This window comes from Schistocerca piceifrons, chromosome 7 (assembly GCF_021461385.2).
Source record: "Schistocerca piceifrons isolate TAMUIC-IGC-003096 chromosome 7, iqSchPice1.1, whole genome shotgun sequence".
Taxonomy (NCBI): Eukaryota; Metazoa; Arthropoda; class Insecta; order Orthoptera; family Acrididae; genus Schistocerca; species Schistocerca piceifrons.
This window is the reverse complement of record NC_060144.1, coordinates 368,146,880-368,152,879: the sequence shown is the minus strand read 5'-3', so window position 1 is coordinate 368,152,879 and position 6,000 is coordinate 368,146,880.

The window sequence follows — 6,000 nt, the reverse complement described above, 5'->3', positions numbered from 1 at the left end:
GAATTTCAAGGGACCATTGAGGCAGTTTTTAATTTCAGGATTTTCCAACGCTGCAGTGGACTGAATGCTCGAATTTATTCACCTCCTAAGCGCCTTTTTTGACATTTAAACAACTGTGTTTGGGAAGATTTTATTTAGCCCTGAAAGACTGATCTGTACGCTTCCTGCCTCCCTATATAGTATGAGTAACAATCCTTTCCCCTGATGTTATGTATTGCTCGTGCATGTAGGAGATCACGGTGAGAAAGATGGGGAATTTGTTTTATTGTGATCTTGATGTAGCTATCAACGTTACTTTACCCTGAGCAAGCTTCTTCATCTTCTAATAACTACTGCAGTTCACATCAAACCTGCTTGTTGTATTCGTCTTTTGGTCTTCATCTACAATTTTACCCCCCCACACTTCCCTCCAATAGAAAATTTATGGTTCCTTGTTGTCCCTCCGTTTCGTCAAGTTGTGCTATATACAGAGTGCATCGCGGGAACTTCCTTGTTTGAAACGCGCTCCACACAGCGACCATCAGTCATTACTGTGTGCGGCTCAGCGCATCGAAAGCGCGGGAACCAACTTCTTTTTAGGTTAGTTTAGTAGCTGACGAGAGAGGAGTGCGCGTTCGCCTTGGCGACTTACTTTTCCAATGGTTGTTCGGTCATAGCTACCCAGCGTGCATTCAGGGAATAGTGTAATATCATGGCTGTAGGTCATGTTACTGATCGAAAACTGTTATGAGGATGGACACGATTATGGGTATAAGCAGTGTGCAGAAAAAGAAACCAGGACCTTCAAAAAAAAAGTCGAGATAGTAAGGTTGTCGATTTTAAATTCCACAAGCGATCTGCACGCAAACATGCACCTACTCTGTCAGTTTTTGATCGCACAGTGAGACGAATTCTTCATGAGGACTCAATGACACTTACTCGAACACTTCCCCGACCGTCCCATCGCTTAGAGGGGCAATCTTCTGTGGTCAGCGCGCTCGACAGATTTAGCCCCCTGCGACTTTTTCTCACGGGGTTGTCTTAAATCCTTGGTGTACAATACATCAATCGTCCACGGACTGTAGGTGATCTGTGGAACAATATTCGTGCTACCATTGCCAACATAGACAAAGATATGCTGGACGAAGTGGAGCGAAACTGCCCCGACTCTTCAAATGTGTTGAGCATAACGGAGGCCACTTTCAGGATAATATTTTCAAAACCTTACAAATTAAACTTTAAATGTACATCAATGTAAAGATGAGAGAACTGAATTGATATCTTCAGTACTTTCTGTTTTCCGATTGTTTTAAATAAGGAAGTTTTTGGGCCGCACTCTGTTTTTCTTTTTACCCTGGTCCAGTTTTGTACCTCCTAATTAGTTAATTTAACGATCTGAACTTCAGATTTCTTCCGTAGCACCACATTTAGAAAGCTTCTGTTCTCTCCTTGTCCGATCTGCTTATCGTCAACGATTTCCTTCCGTACAAGGCTACACTCCCGACAAATACCTTTAGAAAAAACTTCCTATTCAGTGTTAACAAATGCCTCTTGTTCAGAAAAGCTTTTCTTGCCAGTGCAAGTCTACATTTTATACCCTCTCTACTATCTAATTCTCTCGGTATCGCATTATTAAATTCGACTACATTCCGTTACTCTTGTTTTACCTTTGTTGGTGTCCTTCTAATAATCTCTTTTCAAGATACTACCAATTTCGTTCAACTACCCTAACAAGTCCTCCGCCGTCTCTGGCATAATTACAGTGTCACTGGCAAACCTCAAAATTTTTACAATTTCTCCCTAACCTTCAGTTGCTTTCTAAAATTTTTCTTTAGTTTCCATTACCTCTGCTTCAATGTACGGATTGGAAACGTCGGAGATAGGCTACAACCCTGTATCATACCCTTCCGTACCACTACTTCATTTTCATGCCCTGCAGCTGATAACTGTCGTCTAGTTTCTACACAAGTCGCGTATAACCTTTTGCTCCCTGTATTTTACTCCTGTTACTTTTAGAATTTCAAGGGGTGTGTTGCAGTCAACTCTATGTGAAAAGCTTTTCCTGGGCGTACAAATGCTATGGAAGCACGATTGCCTTTCTTTAATCTATCTTTATGGTTAAGTGGTTGGCTCATTACTGCCGAGCGCATTTTACATTTCTCCAGAACCCAAACTGATCCTCCCTGCAGTCGGATCAGTCACCTAGAACTTAGAACTACTTAAACCTAACTAACCTAAGGCAGGATTCGAACCTGCGACCGTAGCGGTCGCGCGGTTCCAGACTGTAGCGCCTTGAACCGCTCGGCCACTCTGGCCGGCCCTCGGGCATGGATGTGTGTTGTACTTAGCTTAAGTTAGTTTAAGTAATTTGTAAATCTAGGGACTGATGACCTCAGCAGTTTGGTCCCTTAGGAATTCACACACATTTGAAAATTTTCTGCGGACTTGCATTTGTCCGCTAGCCATTCTTGCTTAGCCTTATTACACTTTCTGCCAGTCTCATTTTTAGACATCTGTATTCCCTTTCGCCTATTTAAGTTGCCGGCAAACACTCGAAGGAAGCTGTCGTACATCTAGGGAGGACTAGCTTAGGATCGCGTTTCAGAATGGAAATAACGGTTTCATTCCCCTGCGTATCTATCCCGCGAAGATTGTGCAGATAAAATTAACCAAACAACGGCTTGCAGAGAGGCTTGCAAGCAGTCATTCTTTTCACAGTCCTCGCTTAAATAGAATAGGAAGAGACAATGAAAACTATCCTCTGCCACGCACTCCATAATGATCAGCGGAGGACGTATGTTGATCTACTTAAAAAAAAGTATATGTCGAAGATGCAGACTCCTTGCTCTTATACAGAGCAGGTTCGTATTAAGGCGGTCACCTATCTAACTGCTGCAAGCTTGACAAATACCTATGACTAAGCACCCCACCCAAACATGCCCTTATCCTCTTCGACTCTACATGATTTAAGTGTGCTTGTACAATAATCAGTTTGTGCTTGTAATGTGTACAGTTTGGACGACAGCGATTTGCGTGTTTTAACCGGCTTTGCTGTTGTGATGCGGAAAAGAAACAAAAGAAGAAATGTGGCGAATGGTGTAAAAAACATATTAATGAAACGATAAACGTATTCTCAAAGGAAGTAACTCTTTGTTGAAGGTGTATCCGCTGTTTGGTATGATTATTTCATGTCCAGTATAGAAAAATATTACAACCTCGAGTTAGTCGCAACACCTTTGATTAAAATGCCGGATACAGTCATCAGGAAAATTCTAACAGTAGCCTTCACGGAGACTGACAATAAAACTGCGGTTTCTCGAGTGCCGGACGGGCTGTGAAGATTTTACATGCACGTCTGTAAACTTATGTAGTGCTAGAGTGTCGATTTATGTAGTTCAACACTTCCTGATGCTGAAGATTAGATGGGTAGATCACATAACTAATGAGGAGGTATTGAATAGAATTGGGGAGAAGAGGAGCTTGTGGCACAACTTGACTAGAAGAAGGGATCGGTTGGTAGGACATGTTCTAAGACATCGAGGGATCACCAATTTAGTATTGGAGGGCAGCTTGGAGGGTAAAAATCGAAGAGGGAGACCAAGAGATGAATACACTAAGCAGATTCAGAAGGATGTAGGCTGCAGTAGGTATTGGGAGATGAAGAAGCTTGCACAGGATAGAGTAGCATGGAGAGCTGCATCAAACCAGTCTCAGGACTGAAGAACACAACAACAACACTTCCAACCCAATACCCTCAATATTTTAAAAATTTTTCTTTCTTGCTGTTAGTTCTGGGATAATTTATATTTTCAATAACGACATGTTTGTTTTCGACACAACCATTCTCTTTGTATGTGTTAAACCTAGACTGTCCAGTCGCATTAATGTGACCTACTCTTAAAAGCCCGAATAACCACCTTCTGCAGTGCGGGCCGCTGCGAGACGTGCAGAAAGAGAACCAGTGAGGTCTGGAAGATGTGACAGGGATGTGGAGCCATGCCGACTCCAGCGCCGTGGTCAGCTGTGCTAGATTCGCAGCTGACGATCAACGGCGTGAACAGACGATCGAGATGGTCCCACGGACTCTTGACTGGGTTTTAATCTAGGGCATTTGGTGGCCAGGAGAGTATGGTAAACTCATCCTGGTGCTCTTCGAATTACGTACGTACACAGCCAGCCTGTGTGACACGTGGAATTGTACTGCTGGAAAATGCCACCGTGCCGAGGTTCAAGTGGCTCTGATCACTATGACACTTAACATCTGAGGTCATCAGTTCCCTAGACTTAGAACTACTTAAACGTAACTAACCTAAGGACGTCACACACATCCATGCCCGAGGCCGGATTCGAATCTGCGACCGTAGCGGTCGCGCGGTTCCAGACTGAAGTGCCTAGAACCGCTTGGCCACAGCGGCCGGCCCGTGCCGAGGAAAAACAAATTGGAAGTACGGGTGGACGTGGTCACCAAGGATAGATGCGTACTTGTGTTGATCCACTGCGCCTTCCAGAATGACGAGACAATCCAGGGAATGCCACGAAAACATTCCCCAGATCATAACGCTCCTCTTCCGGCCCGGAACGTCCGACGATTGTTGCAGGGTGTTGCTTACACGCGTGGAGCATAAAACGTGATACATCTGAAAATGCCACCTGTCGCCACTCTGTGGACTTCCAACTGCATTAGTAGCGAGCCGATTTCAGCGTTCGTCGTCGATGAGCAGCAGTCAGTTTGGCTGCACATGCTGCGGAGGCCCTCACGCAGCAACACTCACTGAACGGTCGTTGAGGAGACACTGTTCGGCAGCCCTTTTTTCATATGGGCGGTCAGTTGCTCAACGGTTGCAGGACTATTCGCCTGTACACATCTCGGCAGCCGTCGCTCATACCTATCACGTATGGCCCGTGGCGCATCACAGCTGCCTCGGCGCCGGTTTGGGATAGCACCATTTTGCCATGCACGGTATACTTTAACGACCACGGCACCTGAACAGTTTACAAACTAAGTCGTTTCGGAAATGCTTCCGCCCTTGGTCCGAGAGCTAACGATCTCAGGTAAATCGTCCCGTCTCTTCATTACGACAACGGCTGTACTGTTTCCAGTGTCGTTGTGCCAATTGGGTTTGATAACCCCTAAGATTCTCTAGCTCCGAGACTGTCAGTAGCTCATGCCTTCTGCCTGAAGTGGGGGAAAACGAAACTGATAGGCTTACGATGCATTAAGTGTTATTACGCTGTGTTTCTATATAATAATTCTTAGAGTGACTTTAGAAGATGAATTGCCTTGTAATGGTCATCTTCGGAAATTTTTTGGTGACATCTGGTATAATGCGAGTGTGTTGGTAAGGGGAATTGTGAGCTTTGTTGGAAGATGATTCTCATTTTCTTTTGATGAGCTCGGTGATTTGGGGGAAATTTGTTTGCACGTAGAGATCCCTGTTAGACAGGTAACGGGGTGCATTAATTGCCAAGTGCAGAAGCTTGCTTTGGGCTGATCGAACTTTCTTAATATTTGTGTCACTAGCTAGTGACCAGCGTCTCGACCTGTAAGTATTTCGACCTGTAAGTATAATAAGTATTCCCTCCGATAGTCTGTGTATACCCTCTACTTCTAGTGTTGCCACCTGACGTCTATGAGTGATTATTGAACGTTGGCGTTGAACATAGGCGGTTGTCACATTAATGTGCCTGAACCGTGTGTAACATTTACAGGGCGATTATAATTAAACTTTCAAAGCCCTGTAGAAATAACATCACTGTTCAGAATGACGTCAAATAGCGACGGAATATTTTCGGAGAAGGGGAAAAGAAAAATAAATAGTTACAAAATGTAGCAATAGATGGCAATGTAAGCATTAGAATTTAATACTGGTCAGCTACAAATGACAAACGAATCATACAACAATGCCTGAGATGTACGTTTTACGTTAAACAAACTGTACTACTCAGTGAGCAGGGGTGTACAGGTGTGATACGGTTAGTTACGTAAGCCCATCCACCACGGCAAGGTCACATCGAATGGGA